This window comes from Pipistrellus kuhlii, unplaced genomic scaffold (genome assembly GCF_014108245.1).
Source record: "Pipistrellus kuhlii isolate mPipKuh1 unplaced genomic scaffold, mPipKuh1.p scaffold_m20_p_3, whole genome shotgun sequence".
Taxonomy (NCBI): Eukaryota; Metazoa; Chordata; class Mammalia; order Chiroptera; family Vespertilionidae; genus Pipistrellus; species Pipistrellus kuhlii.
The window spans coordinates 19,463,971-19,485,933 of NW_023425529.1; the positions used below are offsets into that span (position 1 = coordinate 19,463,971).

Consider the following 21,963-nt stretch of genomic DNA (forward strand, 5'->3'; position numbering starts at 1 on the left):
GGTCAGCCTCAGAGCCCGCAGAACCGAAAGTGTATCTATTTACATGTAAACTTCGTCTGTGTGTGTGTCCCCCACCCGCGTACCAGCTCCGTCTCGCGTGGGGATGGGGGTGGGGGGTGGGACACAGAGTAGCTGGGAATCGGAAAGTGAAAGATCCAAAAAGAACTCGCGAAACGTCGAGGCGCCTCGGAAGGAGCGCGAAGGAAAAGCAGGGAGGAGGCGCGCGGCCGAGCCCGGCCCTGCCCGAGGGATCGCATCCCCGCGGCTCCCCCGCGAGAAAATGGGCTCCGCACCGCGGCCACCATCATGGCGCTCGGGCCGGGCCGCGCTTCCCGCGCGCATTCCCCGGGCGCCCGGGCCACGGGCACCGCGCCTCCGGCCGGCGCTCTGCAAACACCGCCTCTCCCGCGCGCGCCTGCGCCCCCCCTCCTTTTGTGTGCCTGTGTGTGCCTGTGTGTGCGTCCGTGTGCGCGCGTCCGTGTGACTGTGTGTGGACTGGAGAACTTGCAAATTGTTTTTTTCCTCTCTCTCTCTCTCTCTCTCTCTCCCCCCCCCCTCTCGTGCTGGTGGTTGTAAACTTGATTGGCATTGGCTGCGCCCACTGACCCCTGCGTCGAGTCCACTGGAGATTTAAGGTGGATCCGAGAGGCTGCAGCTACAGGCGGAGGCTCGCGCTCGAGCTGGTTTTGGAGGGGAAAAAAAATACATACATATACACACACACACACACACACACACAGGTTTGGGAGGAAAACACACACACACAAAACAAACAAACAAACAAACAAACAAAAAACCCCAAACCGGGCGCCCGCCGTGTTTGTACGCCCCCCCCCCCCGCGCGCCCCGCCCGCTTCGCCCGCCTCGCGCTGCCTCCGCCCACCGCCCGCTCCTTCCCCATTGGCCGCTGAGTGCAGTTTGAATTTTTTTTTTTCCTTTTCTTTTCTGGGATGCTTGTTTTCTTGTGAAAAAAATAATACAGGAATCCAGATCATGAGCCAAAACCGCTCCTGCGGCTCCAGGTGAGGTGTGCAGCTGGTTTTGTGGAGGCGGGAAGGAAGCGGATAGGTGGAGCTTCGGTTCCCAAAATTTCCCCCGAAGCGCGGGTGACAGCGCGCAGACGGGTGGGGTGCGCGGGACGCGCGGGACGCTCCGGCGGGGCCGGGGATGTAGTATCCGCGTTAATGGATGGCCAGGCCGCGCCGGTCCGCCGGCCGTGGGCCAGAGGCACAGAGGAGGCGCCCGCAGGAGCTCCGATGAGGGTGCACCTCCCCCTGCCCTGGAAAAGTGGAATTAGGGAAGGCGGGAGGGCGAAAGCGGCCCGGAAAAGACCACCTCCCTACCAAGGGGAAAAAGGAAGAAAAGAAAAATAGAAGAAATGCAAATAAACGCAGGGGGGAAAAGTATTATTTCAGGAGCCACTAAGTCAGGGAATCACATAAGACCGGCAGTCGATGTCATTTTTACTGACTTAAAAATAAAGTTAGTTGCCTGTCTCTCATGTCCAGATTATTTTTATGGAAGGAGAAGGCTAAAACCCAGAGAAGGGATGGTTTCGAAAGTGCTTTGACTTTTGGATCTGAAAAGTTAATTCTTTAGGATAATGTTAGTTGTAAAACAGGTCTACTACATAGGAGATCCTTCGTTAATTATAAGCCAACTATGTTTTACTTTATGGTGAAAAGTTTTAAAGTTTGTTACAAATTTAAACTATTCTCCTAATCAGTTAACTCCAGATTAGTGAAGTTGGCTTATAAGCATATGGGTGTTTTGTGGGGTTTTTTTTTTTTTTTTTTTGGGGGGGGGGGGGACAGGGAAAGGGATAGTTTTATTTGTCACTATAGTTACAGTGTAGTTGACAATTTGAATCAGAATTTCAGCCCAGCTTTTAGTCTAACAGTTCCTATTCAAACCACCCCATCTATTTTGTAGTTTTTAATTCCCCCAATACTTCGTAGCCCAATTAACCAACCCCTTAAGGTAAGCCCAACCCAACTAAGCTGCTCAGACCACCATATGCCAATCTGCCTGTGCTCTTGGCAAGGAATTTTTGAGCTAAGATTGTCCCCAAATAGACTGGCTGGCCTCAGTGAATTCATCATTCCTGGAAGTGTGAGTCAAGCACTAGTCTGAGTGACCCCTCGATAAGGGACTTTGTAGAAAAGATTCGACTATCAAATGAATGTTAAGATTTGTGATTTTTAAAAGATATATTTTATTGATTTTTTACAGAGAGGAAAGGAGAAGGATAGAGAGTTAGAAACATTGATGAGGGAGAAACATCCATCAGCTGCCTCCTATGTGCCCCCCACTGGGTACGTGCCCGAAACCAAGAATTGAACCTGACCAGAATTGAACCCCGGACCCCTCAGTCCGCAGGCCAACATTCTGAGCCAAACTGGTCAGGCCAAGATTTGTGATTTTTAAAGTCTATTCCAGACCCTTGAGATACTATATTTCCAACATTGGAGTTCCTGGGTTTCTATTAAATTAAGCAATTTTCCTTGCTCTTGAACATTTTCTAGAGTCGAGTTGTCCAGTATGGTAGCCAGAAGCCATATGTGGCTATTGAGCACCTGAATGTAGTTAGTCCAAACGAAGATGTGCTGTAAGTGTGAAATATACACTAGGTTTCCAGAATTAGTATGAAAAATATGTTAAATACCTCAGTAATAATTTTTTTAAATATTGATTTCGGAGAGGAAGGGGGAGAGAGAGAGAAACATCAATAATGAGAAGGAATCCTTGATTAGCTGCTGCCTACATGCCCCACCCTGGGGATCAAGACTGAAACCAGACCAAAATGTGCCCAGACCAAAAATCGAACCTTGACCTCCTAGTTCATAGGTGGAGGCTCAACCATTGCACCACACCAGCCAGACAATAATTTTTGTATTGATTATATGTTGAAATGATCAAATTTTTGAATTATGAGGTTAAATAAAAATATTAAATTTAAGTTCATGTGTTTCTTTTTACTATTTTGTAGGGTGGTTACTAGACAATTTTAATTTACAGGTGTGACTTAGCATTTGTATGGTTGGACATTGCTGTTCTAGACCAACATGAAGCCCCTATCTTTGAGTTTGGTGGCTGGTAATACCAATTAGGTGGTAACTTCCAGCTGCCATCCTAACTTCCCCAAGTTAAATCAAGGCTTAACCTCAGACATTGGAACCTTTTTTAAAAAAATGTTACTAACATTTAACACCTACCATTTAATCTTTAACACAGTATTGAGTTTGAACCCAGACCATGGAAATATGGTATAGATGTGTCTAATTAAGTTAGATTTGATCACAGCTTTCCATATTTTGTAAAGAGAGAAACTGGGAAGTCCAATATGTTAGGAATGACTCTGGAAAAAATTTAGACCCCAAACAAAACTTCCACAAGTAATTTTTCACTACCACTGTGCAGCAGACAGGACGGCAGTAAGAGAAGACTTGAACGAATGAAAAGGTGAGTCATATTTTTGGATAGGAATACTCAACATGCTAAAGATGGCAGTAAATTAATACCTTTTCAATTAAATTTATACCTTTACACTAAATTCTGATGAGATCTACGTAGTCATCCTATTTTACTCGGTTATTCTCTCGGTTTCAGCACTCAGGGCCAAATTATTTTGAAGACTGTAAAGATGTTTTAATTTCTGATAGCACTAATCCCACACACCCCATCTAGACCCTTTTCAGAAATTTCCTGGCTTCTTTTGCTGGCCTTGCTTCCCTGTATGAATTTAAAATGAATTTGTCTAGCTGCAAATATACTGTAATCCCTATTGGCATTAAAAAATAAAGTGAGATTTTTTATCTCACACTTTATACCAGGATAAATTCCTGAAGGACTTAAATGAAGTATAAAAATATTAAAATTAAGCCCTACCTGGTTTTGCTTAGTAGATAGAGAATCACCTTGTGGACCAAAGGGTCCCAGCTATGATTCTGGTCAAGGGCATGTACTTCGATTGCAAGCTCCTCTCTGGCCAGGGCCATGGTTAGGGCTGGTGCAGGAGGCAACCAACTGATGTGTTTCTTTCACAGCAATGTTTCTCTCTGTCTCTTCCTTCTCTCTCCCTAAAAATCAATGGAAAAATATCCTCGAGCGAGGATTAACAACAATAACAAAAAAAAGTTTAAATTGAAAAAAATGAAGTTATGGACATACCAGAAGAAACCTCAGAGGATTAAAAAATCATAATCTCAGTGTGAGGAAGGTCTAACCATGACACAAAATTTAACATTCATAAAATGTAATATTGATAATTAGATATAAAAATAAAAACATTTTGCATGACAAAACCTGCCATAGTAGAGTGAAAAAAAAAATGAGATGGGGGTTGTGTGAGTATACTTAGTGCCATTGAGCTGTATAGTTAAAAAAATACATTTTTAAAATGTATTTTATTGATTTTTTTTATAGAGAGAAGGGAGAGGAATAGAGAGTTAGAAACATCTATCTAACTCTGATGTGTTGCCAGCACATCCCCAGCTGCCTCCTGCATTCAACTCTCCTGGGGATGTGCTGGCAACCAAGGTACATGCCCTTGACCTGAATCAAACCTGGGATCCTTCAGTCTGCAGGCTGACTATCCACTGAGCCAAACCAGTTAGGGCTAAATATACTAAAAGTGGTAAATTTTATGTTGTTATGTGTAATTAAGTACAGTAGTAAGTAAGTAAAATCGCTAAAATATTTCAAAGGTCATTCATGTTCCAGCCAAATGAATTTTACACAGCGTTCGGGTCCCATCCTCTGGGGGGTGGACACTGGGGCAGTGGTTTGACTTCAGGCTCCTGGAGAGTCTGCTTGGGTTTGAGTCCCGTTACCTAACGTACTGCCTGTGAAACTTGCTGCAGATTACTCCACCTTTTACAGTTTCTGTTTCTGTGGCTGTGTAATGAGGCTGTTTACAGTTCTCTCATTGGGTTATTAAACTATTCAGTAAGATAATGTATGTGCAGTACTTAGTGTCGTACTTGGTATACATTTAATAAATAGCCATTATATGTTCATAAACAATATAATTAATAGATGTTCTGTTCTTATTTTGGATTCTCAGGTAACCACAACCAGCACTACTTATAACCTTGTAAATATGTTTTCTCATTTTTAAATATGCTCTTATTACCCTTAAAAAGAACAGATGATTTTTTTTGGTGGCATTTAATGAACAGAATTAATGTATTGCAAAAAATGGTCAAAATGGTACACTTTATGTCATATTTCACCACAATATTTTGAAAAGCTTAAAGGCATTTGTTGAGTTTAGGATCCTCTCTAATTATCTTAGAAAGAACCTGGTATGGATTCGTGTGTGGTACTAATCAGTAACACACTCATACAACAGATAATGAAAAATGTTTGCAATCCATACATCAAAAGGCCGATTTCCCTAATAAACAGTGTCTATAAATAAATGAGAAAAAACAAACAGACCAATAGAAAAATAAGCAAATGCTATGAACATGGTTTTCAGAAAAGGAAATACAAAAGGTTTCTAAAATGTGGAAACATTTATAGTTTGAGACTGTTGGGACATAAATTATATAGAGAATACATGACTTTAAGTAAAGAGTTGCAATGAGTGCCCCTCGGATGCAAAGGTGACTTTTATCGTTCCTTGATAGTTTAACTTCTGCTTCCCTCCCTTCTAGCCAAGGCTGAGTTTCCCCAGCTTCATTGACCAGAGAAGCAAGGGGTTTTCGTGTGTGGAAGCCATGAGTACCTTTCAAGCTCAGGGTAAAATCTCTCTCATTCAACCCGTGTAATCTTTGGCTTACTGGCATTACCTTACTTTCCCCTAGAAATCCCCCGAATCAGCCTCTTAAAAGCAAGTACAGTGACCTTTCTGCACACATTCGTCCATTCCTGTTTTTAATGCCTGTTTATTAGCCAGTAATCTGAATCTCTGAAACCACCACTTGATTCTGGTTTTTCCTTCAAGTTTTCTATTCTCTTAAAGCTTCAAGCAGAATTTATTGTACGGTTCATATGGAATGTCAGAGTATATGATGGAGTAAATGGTGTTAGGTTAGAACCACACATACATTATGCCATTTATATTATATACTGTGGGTTCATACTTGGATTCAGTAGTTCCTTTCTACAGATTTACTTTTGGAAAATGGTCAGATTTGTGACTAGAGATATATTTACCAGCATGATCATTGTGAAGTTACATATTAGACTTTAAAAAGAAACAAAGTAAAAAACCAAACAACATCCCCTCAGTTATAGGATTAAAGGATTGCTTGTATGGTTGCAATCATTAAACATCCAGGTAGCTTTATTTATATTAATATGAAAAGTTGTCCATAATATTAAACCAGTGTAGAACAATATTTATGGTATGACTCCATTTTCTGTAAAAAAAAAAAAAAATTTAAAAATTTAAGTCACGTGTATATGCTTCGCTTCCTGAGAGTAGAATTATGAAGACTTTCATATTGTTTATTTACATATTGGTTGTATATTTTAATAATGGATTTTAAGAGGAAAAAGCCATAAAAATATTTCAAATTTAAAAATAATTATCCTTAAAATTCTTGAATGGAGACTAAGTTTCTCTTTGTAGTCTCACTTCTCAGATATTATCACAGAACAAGGCATTTCCATAATTAATTTTCCTTCTTAAAGGAATATAATTAAATCCCTACATGAATTATGAGGAGTGTTGTGTGTTTGGGTATATGGTTTTGCTTCCAGGGCACATAAATTAAGGCATAAATATCATCCCATTAACTCAGGGCTATCTTAACCAACCATGGAAAACTGAGCCTATTCCATCTTTTTGCCACATGGGATCCTGGTGGTAACATTATCCCAAACCTCACATTCCTTGATCTTTGGCATTTGGCACACCAGGATTCTGCCTGGAATTCAACAGGCTCAACTCTCTGCCCATAGTTTAGTTACTTAGGGCATCGTGCTGGGGAGAACGTTTTAAATTTCAAGTTAGCAGGCCAGTCTGGAGCTGTCCCTTTCTGTGGGCCGGGCCTGAGCAAACCTTAGGATCTCAGAATACCGAGGATGGGAGGTCACTGCATCCACTTTCATTTTGCAAAAGAGAAAACTCTAATCCTCGATTTCCTGTAAAGTGAGGAAGTTAAGCAAGATGATTTATAGGTTCCTTTTGGCTTCCAATCCCGTGATTTGTTTCCTAGTCAAGATCATGAAGTCCATCCCTATGGATTAGGTTTTGTTTTGCTTTTCCCCAAGAAAGCCAGATTACTGATTTTTTGGCCACAAATTACATACTCACAGGAGTAGAAGGAAGATGACAGTACAACAGTGTCGGCTGAAGAGTGAACTTTTATGATGTCCCTAGAAGGACAAGCATGTGGAAGTGTAACTTCATGGTTGCTGAGTGGGACTCAGCACTACTTCACTGTTGCATGAAGACTCACGGAGTCTTCAGCATGGCAAGCAGGAGCCCTACCCTCCTGCTATTGGAGGAGATGGGCAGGGGATCACAGCCATAGTCATTTTGCGGGGTTTAGGTGAGGGTTCTGAAGGGTAAGTGCTGTGAAGGGACAGCAGAGCTTCTGCTCTGTGCTCCTACAAAGGTGTCCAGCGGAGGGCGCCAGCACGGGCTGGAACCCAAACTCTACAGGCCAGCCATGTTTATCCAAAAGAAACAAGTCTTTCAACATCCACCCCCCATGCAGTGCCTTCTGCAGTTTTCTGAAAGTCCCTGTGTGGCAGTGGTTACCCCGTAGTGGATGCTGTAAGAGTTTGGAACAGGGGGCCTCCTCTACTGGTGGGGGCTCACAAGGCCCTCCTAAGGCAATGACCTTGGTGCTGAGACGTGGAGGCTGAGCAGGAGTTAACCAGTTGAAGGCAGGAGGGGAGGAAGAGGGATCCAAGCAGAGCACTGTCCAAGGCCCCAAGTTAGGGAAGGACTTTGAGGACTGGGATGAAGGGCAGCAGGCACGGGTGATAGGAATAGAGTGTTGGGACAGTCCGGATGGCGATGGGCTCTCTAAGCCATGGTAAGAATTTTGGAATTGACTTCAAGAGCAGTGGGAAGCCATCAGACAACTGAAGAGAGTGACTTGAGCAGCGTCGATGAAACCTGCTTATTTCCTCATTGCATCTTATTCTCGTCAAAACCCTTAGTGCTGGGCATTGCACCTCTATTCTTCCCAAACATGCACAATTTAAAAATGCTTTAAAGCTCTGGGTATATGGTTTTTCAGGGAGGGGGGCATGAAGTCCTTGGACCATCAGAGCAGATACTGGTCACAGCGGATATATTTCAGGTGTTGAAGGAGGGCCCACGCAAGCACCACGGCTGGGTGTCGGTCTGCTGAGCTGGTGGGCTGAACGCGCCATTCGCACCCCTTCTGCTCCACCTTGCCCTGTGTAGCTCGCAGTCTGTTTTCATTGCCATGATGAGGCCATTGCTTGTCCTTTAGGAGCTCGCCCAGGTTTCGTCCTTTGCCAGCACAGTTGGTGTGCATCTTCTAAGCATGGGAACAGCTTAGGGGTGAATACTGAATCCTTTTCTTCAAAAATAGCTCAGCATTTTAATCTTCCTTTTACTGAGCATCTGGATTCAGTGTTTACTAATACTTTGGCCAAAGGATTAACTATTTACTTGGTTTTGGAAAGAAATGTCAGAAAGAGAGATAATAAAAAATGAACCCACAGGGACTTTAAAAAAAAATATTTATTTATTTATTTATTTTTAAATATATATTTTTTTATTGAGTTCAGAGAGGAAGGGCGAGGGAAAAAGAGAGAGAAACACCCGGGATGTAGTTTCAGACATATGCTCCGACAGAATCAAACCGTGACCTCCTGGTTCATAGGTCAACACTCAACCAATGAGCCATGCTGGCTGGGCTTGTTGTGTTCTGTGTGTGTGTGTGTGTGTGTGTGTGTGTGTGTGTGTGTTTTAATTGAGATTTAATAAAAGAGAGACCACTGCTGGCTAAACTGGTATAATGACCTAGAGTTGGTCTGTCACTCAACAGGAAGCCGTCTTCGAAGCTTTTACAGGTAGGTGTTAGAACATCATGGCTCACAGTTCATTTCCTCAGCTATCAACTCAGGTTCTTTGAAGCTAATCCAAGGGACCTGTGATTTCAAGCCCCAGTCACAGTTGTTTCTGTCTTTAGGAAAAGTCTTAGTTTTTTATGTTTCTAAAAAATTATAGCGTTAATTTTTTAAATATATTTTTTATTTCAGAGAGGAAGGGATAGAAATATCAATGATGAGAGAGAATCATTGACAGGCTGCCTCCTGCACTCGCGCGTGCATGTGCGCGCGCACAGACTCACACACACACACACACACACACACAAACACCGGGGATAGAGCCTGGAACCCATGCCCTGACAGGGAATTGAACCGTGACCTCCTGGTTCATAGATCGACACTCAACCCCTGAGCCATGCCAGCTGGACTAAAAAATTATAGCTTCAAATATCAGGCCTGAGAAAAACCTAGACCTGAATAACTCCTGAATTTTACCTTCTTTGTTTCCTTTCTCTCTTCTCCTCCCTTCCTCCCCTCCACCAGTAAAACAAATAAATCTTCACTCAAAAGAGAGTACTGCTAAAACTGTGGTACATCTATACAATGGCATACTATGCTGCTGTAAAAAAGAAGGAACTCCGACCATTTGCTATAGCATGGATGGACTTGGAGAGCATTATGCTAAGTGACATAAGTCAATCAGAAAAAGATAAATATCACATAATCTCACTCATTTGTGGAATATAATGAACAACATAAACTAATGAACAAAAACAGATCCAAAGACAGAGAAGCATCCATCAGACTGTCAAACCTCAGATGGAAGGCAGGGGCAGGTGGGGGTAAGGGAGGGAGAGAGATCAGCCAAAGGACTTGTATGCACACATATAAGCATAACCAATGGATGAAGACACCAAGGGGATAAGGGTATGAGTTGGGGTGGGAGGAGTGGAGGGGGAGCTATGGGAGGATAAGGACACATACAGAATACCTTAATCAGTAAATAATTAAAGAGAGAATACTGCTGATGGAAGGTGAGAAGGGGGGAAACTTACTTGCTTATCTCTAACATATCCTCAACTGAATACCCACGCTCGGGGCCCAGGATTGAGGTTAGATAGCTGAGGAGAGCTGTCAATCCCATTAATGTCTTCTGCTGGAAGTGTTCAGCCATGGGAATGAGGAGGCACAAAGGGAAGGAGATTGGGTGACTGGGAGACCCCACAAGTGAGAATGTGAAGGTGGCTGTGTAGTGGGAGGAATGGAAGGTCTTGAGATGTTCCATTTGTTGACAGTGGTGAGTGCCTACTATGGGCCAGGCTGTGGGCCAAACTTCATTCTGTTTCTTGCTTTTCCTCTCACTTCATAATCTTTTTTTTTTTTTTTAATATATTTTATTGATTTTTTACAGAGAGGAAGGGAGAGAGCTAGAGAGCTAGAAACATCGATGAGAGAGAAACATCGACCAGTTGCCTCTTGCACACCCCCTACAGGGGATGTGCCCGCAACCAAGGTACATGTCCTTGACCTGAATCGAACCCGGGACCTTTCAGTCTGCAGACCAACGCTCTACCACTGAGCCAAACCGGTTTCGGCTCGCTTCATAATATTTTTTTTTAAAGTATTTTATTGATTTTTTTTTTTAATAGAGAGGAAGGGAGAGGGATAGAGAGTTAGAAACATCGATGAGAGAGAGACATTGATCAGCTGCCTCTTACACACCCCCTACTGGGGGTGTGCCTGCAACCAAGTACATGCCCTTGACTGGAATCGAACCTGGGACCCTTCAGTCTGCAGGTAGACGCTCCATCCACTGAGCCAATCTGGTTTCGGCTCACTTCATAATCTGAAGAACATCTTTCTCCGGGAAGTATTTAATAAGTGTAAAAATAATAGTTATGTGTATGTTCACTATTTTGTTATGTTTTTACTCTGGAATATGCTGCAGCTCCTACTCATGAGAAGAGGCCTTCCGCAGGCTCCCCAGAGTGAGTCCTCCATGTGCTTCTAAAATAACACCTCCTGTGCTCGTGGCGGAGCCGCCGAGAGGCCGCTTTGGCCTGGCAGGTTGTTGCCACACAGTGGCTCCCACGTCCTGTCTTCCCAAGTCTCACACCTCTTACACCTTAAATACCCATTCTTCTCCCCTCCACAGCCTCTTCTGGACGGGCTAACGCATGAGCTATTCATGTGGAGGGGTGATCATTTTAATGCTGTTAAGAGACCACCAACCTCTCTATTAAGGAAGAGGAGGCCAGGAGGGTCAATTGCCGAAGGCTACCCATCTAGTGGGCAGTTCCCCGAGTTTTTTTTTTTTTTTTTTTTTAACATATTTTATTGATTTTTTTACAGAGAGGAAAGGAAGGGAGAGAGGTAGAGTGTTAAAAACATTGATGAGCCGAAACCAGTTTGGCTCAGTGGATAGAGCATCGGCTTGGGGACTGAAGGGTCCTGGGTTCGATTCCGGTCAAGGGCATGTACCTTGGTTGTGGGCACATCCCCAGTAGGGGGTGTGCAAGAGGCAGCTGATCGATGACTCTCTCTCATCGATGTTTCTAACTTGCTATCTCTCTTCCTTCCTCTCTGTACAAAATCAATAAAATATATTAAAAAAAAAAAAAAACATTGATGAGAGAGAAACATTGATCAGCTGCCTCCTTCACACCCCCCACTGGGGATGTGCCTGCAACCAAGGTACATGCCCTTGACCAGAATCAAACCTGGGTCCCTTGAGTCCGCAGGACCATGCTCTATCCACTGAGCCAAACCAGTTAGGGCAGCTCCCCCATTCTTGATGTAACACTTCCTGTATGACATCCACGCTGTCCTTGGTGTGCATTGTGCAGCAGATGGTTTTCCTTATACTTTCTGCTTCTTCTCTTCTCCAGTTGCCTGCCGCTCCTTTTCTGAGCCCCCCATCCCCAACAGACAACCAGGGCCCATTAGGGCGCCACCAGGAGCTTCTGTGACCAGTCCAGGCAACTTTTCCTCCCTCTCCTAAACTGTCTGATTCTGTTTGGGCCTTGTTAGGGCACTAACAAATCACATGACTCACACATTTACCAAAAAATGTCCATAGATTTCTATGCTCTGAACTGTCTATTAATGTTGTCATTTCTATACTGCTGATTGTGTTGTTTTTCGTGTACACCTTACATTTGTATATGTTAGGAATTGCCTTATATGTATTGAACTCTCCCTGCTCCCTTAGCATAATACAGTGCCTTTTACTGAAAGTATAATACCTCCTACTTTCTTAACCCCAAAGAATAAATCTTTAACTCTGGAGATTTTAAGCACTGTGGCAGGCCGATTATATAGATACTAGAGGCCCAGTGCACAATTCATGCACTGGGTTTCAAGGGGAGGGTCAGTTAGCCCTGCCTGTGCCCTCTCACAGCCTGGGACCCATCAGGGGATGTCCGCCTGCCGGCTTAGACCCCATCACCCATGGGGATTGGGCCTAAGCCGGCAGTCAGACATCCCTGTCACAGTCTGGAGCTTTTGCAGCCTGGGACCCCTTGCTCCTTACCGTCCACCTGCAGTGGAAGCGGGAGAGGCTCCTGCCACCGCCACTGCACTCATCAGCCATGAGCCTGGCTTCTGGCTGAGTGGCACTGGCGCTCCCTCCCTACCCCCAACTCCTGTGTTGAGTATCTGTCCCCTGGTGGTCTGCACGTCATAGCAACCAATCATTCTTCCAGTCTCCCCCCATTCAATTGGTTTGCATATTAGGGTTTTATTATATAGGATTCTAAAACAGGGTGTTCTTTTAAGAGTTTTCAATTAGCCCTAACCGGTTTGGCTCAGTGGATAGAGCGTCGGCCTGCAGACTGAAAGGTCCCAGGTTCAATTCCGATCAAGGGCATGTACCTTGCTTGTGGGCACATACCCATAGGGAGTGTGCAGGAGGCAACTGATGGATGTTTCTTTCTCATAGATGTTTCTAACTCTCTTTCCCTCTCCCTTCCTCTCTGTAAAAAAATAATATATATATATATATATTTTTTTTTTAAAGAGTTTCCAATTATACTCTAGTTTCTAATGTGATGCCCTGAGTATACTGTTGCGATTTACTAAAGTTTCATAAAAGATAAACTGCCCTGCTTCAGAATGAATTCATTCGTGGATCTGGCAATTATTAAGGAGTGCTCATGAAGTATGCTGGCCTATGATAGGCCCTGAAGGCATTTGCTAACAAGTTTGACATCTGCCTATCTGTCCCCTTCTGGCCGCCTAGAAGGTGGATAAAATGGGTGCAACTTGAGGAGGCATCCTTTGTTCCGAGGATAGAAGGTGCATTGTGGAGCAGGACGATACAGGAACCATAGGCGATGCCACACCAGCTCTGCACCGCTTATCTCCCAGAGTTCCTTTACAGAAAAGAAAAATAAACTTTTATCGTGTTCAAGCCACTATTATTTCTGGGCTCTGTTACTAGCTGCCAAATGCAAATCTTAACTGATAGAGAAGTCCTTGTGGGGGTTTTTGAGCAAGGCAACGATTCTGATTGGTGGCTCTGCAAAGGACAAATTCCAGGAGCGGGTGTTCCAGGGGCCGGCAAAGAGATGGAAGTTGGCTTGGCAGGTGGGGAGAGATAGGGCTGGGAGACTGAATGAGGAGAATACACATCCTGCACAGGGTCATTGAGTGGTTTTTTGTTGTTGTCCCCCCCTCCCCCCAGGACACCTCTGCTAACCTCCAGTTATACAGTGGTTATTTAAATATGTCGTAATGGAGTAATTTGCATTCTGCTATTGTCAAGTGGCCTGAAAGCTAGGGAGATGGAGGAGATGGATGCTCTTTGTGTCTTAAAAAAGAAGCAGGCAAACGCTGGACTGCGGAGAGAGTATCAGTGTCACAGTAAAGTGGTTATTATGTGCTCTGAACTCCTGCGGGCATTTTCCAAGGAAAGGAACTTTTGTTAGCGCGGATCGTCTAATCAAGATACATTTGAAATGTATCCTTTTACTGGATAGCAACTGTAAATAATATTTTAAAAATGAATCTTGGGGGCAGGACGGGTGGGGGGTGCATTTGGCTTCTGCACAAGAGGATTGTGTGCCCAGGGCTGCCAGGAAATTCCCTCCAACTTCGGAGGCTGCCCTTCTTTAATTCGACTTTACAGAGGAGGAAACTGAGGCACCGGGCAGCTCCGAGGGTTCCGGGGAGGCGGGAGCCGCGGAATCCCAGGCCCCCAAAGGCGAGAAGCGGGACCCCTGAGCTGAATGTCGTTGCGGGGGATGAGGGTAGGGGGATGGGGGGAAAGGGGCGGGAGCTGGTCATTCACTTGCACCTTAGTTCATTTATTTTCATTCATTCATTCATTCAACATCTGTGGAACACCGACCTTGTGACTCCCCGCCACCTTCACGGGGGCTCCATCCGCTGAGGCTGCGGGAATGTGCAGCCCCTTGGCTGTTTCTAATCATGGTAATTTAATGTAATAACCCCGATTTGGCCCCTACCGAGTGCCACACCCTATGCTAACCACTTTATCCAGAAAAAGGCAGAGCTGACCCATTTTACAGATGAGAAACCGAGGCTCCTCAGGGCGCATGCACCGCGGCTGGCTAGTGCTGGCGGCAGGATTCGAGGCCAGGCCCGGGAACATCCGGGCGCCAGTGAGTGCAGTGATTTCCATTCGCCCACCTAAGAAAGGAGCCCAGTGAAAAGACGCCTGCATGTGACTAACTGGGGCCCCCAAGACGTTGGGGGTGGGTCTTTCAAGACCTCTGTGGCCCCTGGGCCATTGCGTCTGGTTTGGAAGGCAGGAGGGGGCAGGTGAAGCCCCTTGTTCTGGGACCTGGGGGTCTTGCTGGCTGGAACTGTCTTGTCTCTCCCAGGCTCAAGCAGACCCTCTGGGAGGATAGAGGACCCAGCTCACAGGCCAGGGTGGCCAGGCTCTCCTCACTCCTTCCAGGGCAGCCTGGCTGCTTGGCCTCTCCCCTGCGTCAGATGCACTGTGCTGTTTCCCATCTCAGGGACTTGGTCCCTGCTGTGCCCTCCTGCTAAACATTCTTCCACTTCCTCTTTCAGGTCTCAGCTTACCTGTCCTTCCTTAGGAGGGCCCTCCGTGATCTCCACCCAAGAGTGGTTCCCTTTGTTATCGCGCCCCCGCTATCTCCTCTGCACAGTGGATTGTACATTTTGGTCTGTCTCTTCCCCAGGAGTAGGTCCGTTTCATTCATTGCCATGTCTGTGGAATAGTGCCTGGCACACAGGTGCTGAATACATGTTTGCTGAATGAATGAATGAATGAATGAATGAATGATTAGCCTGCAGAGCTCCAGGCCTGGCCCAGCTGCATCCTTGACCAGAGGCTAGGCCCAGGAGGTGAGCTGGCAGTTGAACAGCAGTCGGGGACAGAGAGACAAAGGGGAGCCCAGCTGTAGGCCAGCTGCTCTGGAAGCCAGAGCCAAGCTCTCAGTTGTCTTCTGTTCCACAGCCTGTCCAGCGCTGCCCTCTGAGACCCCTGCCCCCTAAGACTCCTGCCCCGTCAGCCATGCCCGGGAGCCCAGAGCAGAAGGGAGACAGGTTCTTCCCACAGACCCAGTTTCAGTGGCTTCTGTGGTCCCACCTAAAGTTGACAAAGACCTCATTCGTGGTGAGGATGTGGGAAGGACAGGCTGGGAGCCCCAGACCCAGCCAGGGCTGGCCAAGGGATGATGGAGGAGGTGGGGATACTTTTGGGGGAAAGATTCTAGGAGAAAAAAATGGTGAGGTGGGATATAAAATAGCACAGAAGTTGAGAAAGAAAAAAAAAGTATACACACACACACACACACACACACACACTCCAACATATATAACTTGCAGGGTAAAGATGATATCATATGCTAAACATTTCTAAAAGGGGAAAAATCTATTTTATTAGTTTATGCTAAGCTTCATGTGATCACACTGAGTAATAGCTGTCTCTTCGTAGTGAAATTTTCATCTTGACGTTGGGCAGGTAATTTCACCACTCTTAAATTAGAAGATGTTTAATTATTGTTTATATGGATTATAAAAATATAGCATAACATAGCTTTCCTCTGAGCTAGATGTGCTAACTCAATATCCAACTGTGTTTAAAAAAAGAAACAGGTTGGCAGTCCCAAAGTTCCTTCCAAATCTGGCTCAAACAGGTAATTAGAAGCTTTAGCACAACTACAAATTTCAAGGTCCCTTAAGGCCATGGCCTTCAGCCATTCTCCCCTGCAGATGTGCACAGTTTGACCTGAAGGACAGATGTGCACAGTTTGACCTGAAAATTCTCACTTGTTAACTATGTCTCTCCCACTTCCCTCATTTGGGAAAAAATACACTAGAATGCAAGTGACTGAATATTAGGTTATAATCTGGACTGTCTGTTGCAAATTTCCATACTGTTTCTATCAACTCCATTATAATAGTCACCTCTGACTGTCCCTCGTTTATAATGGAGAAAAATATTAAAGTGATTCAAAATATTAGGTTTTTGATTTATACCTCCCTGAAGTGCCTGTTGCGTTTTGCTATAGTCTGCACACAGGAAACACACACAAAACACACACACACACACACACATACACACACACACACTAGTCTGGTAAGCAGATGTTCTCTCTCTCCATTTAAATAAATAATAACAATAGCCAATGTTTGCGGAGCAGTCAGTGTGTGCTATGCCACTTATCTATGTTATTTCTTGTAATCCTGATGAAAATGGCATATCGATGAGGAAACTGAGCCTTGGAACTATTGCTCAAGGTCACATTACACAGCTGAACTGAGGCCCAAATTTAGGCCTTGCTGACTCTCAGCCTGGGCTTAGAGGCTGTCCTGTTATTCTTGTAAAAGCTCTCAGTGAGAACAAGGCCAACTAACTGGCTCAGTTTGACACTTGATCCAAAATCGTTCTCTCTCACTTTCTGCCAGATTGGAAGGCGGTATAGTGATTAAATATTTCTGGCCGGCAATAGCTTGCCATTTATGGAAAAATGATACCCTTAAATCTTTAATAATTGTTTCATTAAGAACTAAAACAAAGCCCCTGCAAGACTTTGGAACAAGTACAGGAAAATCTACTTCTCTGCACCTCACTCTCCTCAGGCAAGATGCAAAGAATAGGCTCACTTTCGAAGTAGCTTTGGGAAGAAGACAAACAGTGGATGTTGCTTAGTTATAATTAGTAGACATTATGTGTGTGTGTGTGTGACTACAGATAACATTTTAAGATTAAAGAACCCCTTCTTTATGGTAAGAGAAACTTGTAAGGCCCAAGGAAGGAATTTATAAAAATAGGAGCTTACTGCCCTAACCAGTTTGGCTCAGTGGATAGAGGGTCGGCCTGCAGACTGAAGGGTCCCAGGTTCGATTCTGGTCAGGGCATGTACCTTGGTTGCGGACACATCCCCAGTAGGGGGTGTGCAGGAGGCAACTGATCGATGTTTCTCTCTCATCGATGTTTCTAACTATCCCTCTCCCTTCATCTCTGTAAAAAATCAGTAAAATATATTTTAAAAATATAGGAGCTTACCTCTGAACCTCCTTTTGCTTTTAGCTCCATGCAGATTAAGGAGTTTCTCAAAGGCTGCCTTCTTGCAAGGTAGGTGAGAAGGTCTGCTCAAAAGTTTTATCGATATATTTGCTAAATTTGTGTTGGTTTCCTATTTCCTCTGTTATTTGCCTGGGAGGAGTGACCCAGCTTACTTTGGGGAAGGTTGTAGGAAGATAGGAGCCAAGTGATGCTTGCTGACGTGTCTGTTTGGTGAGGGGCTTTCATTAAAAAGGTCATTTCGTTTGTGCAGTTAAAGAACTCCCAAGGGACTTTTCTCATTTATCTAGTTTGATGTTTGGGGAGTAATTCTGTAAGGAACAGCTGAGACCTAGGTCTTCTTTTCAGGTCTGGGAAAAAGTCTTGTTGCTCTTTGGGTGGGCACCCACAGCTGGGATGGAAGTGGAGTGGGTGGGAGGAAGGTGGATCTGACTAGTTGAAATCGAAGGCCATCTTCCCCAATGGGACATTGTGGATGTCTCCATCAGCTGAGCCAGAACAAGCGTGAAGGTTGGGTTATTATTACGGTGTAGGATGCCTGGCTTAACCTAAGTTCCTGCCCTCAAGGAGCTCAGAGGTGTGTGTGCGTGTGTGTGTGTGTGTGTGTGTGTGTGTGTGTAGAGAGAGAAAGAGAGAGACAGAGAGAGAGAGATAACTTTCTTCAGGTAGTTGTCATGATCAACTGCTTTATAAATATACTAGAGGCCTGATGTACGAAATTCGTGCATGGGTATGGTCCCTAGGCCTGGCCAGTGATAAGGGCCAATCGGGGCCTTCCAGCTGCCGGCCAGGGCCTCCCTTCCCTGGCTGTTAGCTGCTGGCTGGGGGGCCTTCTTCATTCTGTGCTGCCCCCTGGTGGTCATCGCACATCATAGCAAACGAACAGTTTCCTGGTAGAAATTCCATGGGGATAATTTGCATATTATGCTTTTATATATATATATATATATAGATAGATTATTATAATGTATGAAATGGTGGCTAATGGGAGTGCTACAAAATTTTAGCTATTATTAATAGGAGTGAAAGTTCAATATTATGCCTAATTGGAGGAAGCTGATTTATGAACATGTGGCAACGTTTCAAAATCTGTCCTTTCCCTCCCTGTTCACTGATATTTCTCAGCATCCATTCCCATCACTCCCAGTTCTCTCTCAATTTGCATAGTGTATTCATATAAACACATTCTCCCATTCAGCTTTAGCAGATGGTACATTGCAATTGTTTTCCTTGGTGGTTCTGTTCTGTGCGGAGTGCACACTGACTACACATGAGTCTTTACTGTGAGAACACTGAGGACAATTCAAAGCCCAAGGCATGTTGTAACACTCTTTAGTAATCTGATGTGGGAATAATAGGTATGTTTTCTTCAGGGCTGGTGTGTTAGACCTGTTTCCGAGGGCAGTGCCTCATTCCAGAGCACAAGGCATCTTAATTAATCGAATGAGAATCAGGCCATGTTGGGTATGGTGCAATTGCATTAGTGCTCGGCACAATCTGTGCCATAATTCTGTGGCCATCCGGCCAAGTCATTGAGATAGCTAAAGTAACTGTGAGAACGATGGCTCTCACACCTGGTGTGACAGAGAAGTTCCTAATGTAACTTTGAGGATGCATGTTTGCACAAAGTTCAAGCATCTCCCTACCCAGGGAGAAGTTCTCTATCAGTCATTTTTCCTTTTTTCCTTCCCTCCTTCCTTCCAATAAAAATGTATTCAGTGCCTGCTGTGTGCTAAGAATTAGGTATAAAAACATTATTCCTGTCCTCAAGGAGCTCAGTGGTGTGTGTGTGTGTGTGTGTGTGTGTGTGTGAGAGAGAGAGAGAGAGAGAGAGAGAGAGAGAGAGAGAGAGAGAGGTCAGTACAATGAGTTACGAACAATAAAATAGGTTTGAATAACCTTCTGTGAGCATATACATGGGAAAGGACAGTTCTGGGGAGGGTCTGCTGAGGGGAAGTGATTTTAAGAATTAAAAGATAAATAGGAATTTTCCCACCCCCCAACTAGCCAACAAAAAAGTAGAAGGTGGGCTATCCCTGTGGTTGAACAGAGCCCGGGAAGGTGCTAATTGAGTTCTGGAGGCACACGATTGAGAAATGTGGTGTATGGCTCATTGCTACCAGTGCTTGGATGCATGTTCCACAGCACTGGGCATTTTGTGGATACGCTCCAGAGATTTCTCAATAGCTATGGTAACCATCTACTGACATCTGCCTTTTGTAGGCCAACTTTATTTTTGGTCTACTTTTTAGTGTGGGGTTTTGTAGGATTCTTATGAGTCAATTCTGTTCTTGAGTAAAATTTTGAACCCTTGAATCCACTACCTATGCCTACTGCCACTGAATGGTAAATATGCAGAGAGTATACTCTAGGCAGAATCACTTTGTATCATTTGGGTTTCTGGTTCTGGTAACTAATGCGGGGTTTTAAGTGACACCAATTCCTTTAGCGTAGAGTCCCAGTGGTCAGCAAACTCATTAATCAACAGAGTGGCAAACCATGGCTCGCAAGACACATGTGGCTCTTTGGCCCCTTGAGTGTGGCTCTTCCACAAAATTAGGGGTACCCTAATTCAGTTAATAACAATGTACCTACATATAGTTTAAGTTTAAAAAAATTTGGCTCTTAAAAAGAAATTTCAGTCGTTGTACTGTTGATATTTGGCTCTGTTGACTAATGAGTTTCGCTACCACGGTCTAGGTCCAGGAGATACTCAGTGTCTCCCCCGTCACTTTTCTCCTAAGTACTTTCTGCTATTTCCTATTGCCTGCCTACTACAGAGCTCCCAATCAATGAAAACCTCTGGGACACCATCTTCTTATGGGCTTGAAAGGGTGCACAGAAAGTCAGTGCAAGAAGTAAGAATCTAAGTTAGGAAAAGCCAAGATGGAGTGAGTCGTGCGGAAAGAGCAGCCAAAGGATTCTCATGGCTCCCAGGTATCCTCTTCCCTTAGTATCGCCACTGCACTCAGTCATTGGTCAGGAGCAGCCTTGGGAAGCATGGCTTCAACCCAAACTGGGTGATGGATTGCCGGTGACTTTGACTTGAGGAGTCCCCAGTGGCCGTGCTGAGTTTTCTTTAGAAGCACACTCCCATCTAAGATAGTTCCCCTCCCTCTCCCTCCCTTCCCATCCTCTTTCACTCAGGGTCAGACCTGCATGGTGGTCTGACAGTTCTCCCAACCTCTCCTCATTTCCTCTACATTTTCCCGAATAACTTTTCCCTAATAAATTTCTTACATATCTAATTTCATCTTGGTGGCTGTTTCTTGGAGAACCCGGGGTAATATTGGATGGATACCATACGATTTCACTCGTATGTGGAATAGAATGAACAAAATGAACTGACAAAATAGAAACAGACTCCTATAAAGAACAGGTTGACAGCTGTCAGAGGGGAGGGGGGTTGCAGGGCTGGGTGATAAAGTGCAAAAACAAAAAAACAACTCATAGACACAGATAATACTGTGGTGATTACCAGATGAAAAGGGGGTGGGGGAGGTAGAAGAGGGCATAGGGGAGATTAATGGTGGTGAAAGGAGACTTGACTTCGGGTGGTGAATACACAAAACAATATACAGATGATGTATTACAGAATTGTACACCTGAAGCGTATATAATTTTATTGACCAATGTTACCCCAATAAGTTCAATAAAACATGTTGGATGAAAGGTCAAAGAAATGTGGTGTGTGTGTGTGTGTGTGTGTGTTGTTGTTGTTGTTGTTGTTGTTCTAAAGCTCTTAATACATACTGAGATTCAAAGATAAGAAAATGTAGTACTTGGATCAAAAGAACAATTTTAAAAAAGAAGAGAAAGAGAACAAAAAAATGTACCAAGCAAATACATTATGAGAAAGCCTTTGAACAATACTAAAGTTAGGTAAAATAAGGATAATAGGGAATGACATACAAGAGGATAACAATTTTAAATACATGTTAGAAGAAATATGAGGGGGGGCGTGAAATAATAAAAATGCAATTTTATGTGGTGTCACACCACCCCCTGAGGTCTACTCAGTGGGAGTAGCCTCACTTGTCAACCTGGTTGGATCTCCACCTTGAGCTACTCCTTTAGCTCACGAACTCACTCTTAAATGACAAAAATCCATTCTCCCAGTGTCAATTCGACAATGAACACTCTCCAGTTCAGTGTCTACCCAAAACTCCATCTTTGTTTAAGAGAAAAGCTTCTCCTCACCCACCAGCTGGGACAAGAACCATCCTGTGGCCTTTGCTTTATTCTATTTGTCAAAGCCAATTGCATGACTGACTCCAAAATTAATGTTCAAGGAAGTATACTTATTCCTGAGTGAGGGACACTGCAAAGGTATTGGGTCTAGTACTAATTAATGTCGTTTTTTAACATTCGTTTAAAATCTTGCTTGGCGTTGACTTGTATTGACATAACCTTCAAACACGTGGTATCTACAGAACGTGTGAAGTGCAATTAAC

General features: G+C 44.2%; 1 long non-coding RNA gene across 2 annotated transcripts; it reads left to right on the forward strand.

The window, feature by feature from the left end:
• The first annotated feature begins 866 nt into the window (after positions 1–866).
• Positions 867–14,220, forward strand: LOC118729120. 2 transcript variants are annotated; one of them, XR_006742789.1, is made up of 3 exons: positions 867–1,027; positions 3,421–3,462; positions 13,229–14,220. It is a non-coding gene; the product is annotated as an uncharacterized LOC118729120 (long non-coding RNA). The 2 variants fall into 2 exon arrangements; XR_006742788.1 differs by lacking the exons at positions 867–1,027; positions 13,229–14,220 and adding an exon at positions 5,066–6,331 and having other exon boundaries at positions 2,343–3,462.
• Positions 14,221–21,963: the final 7,743 nt, after the last annotated feature.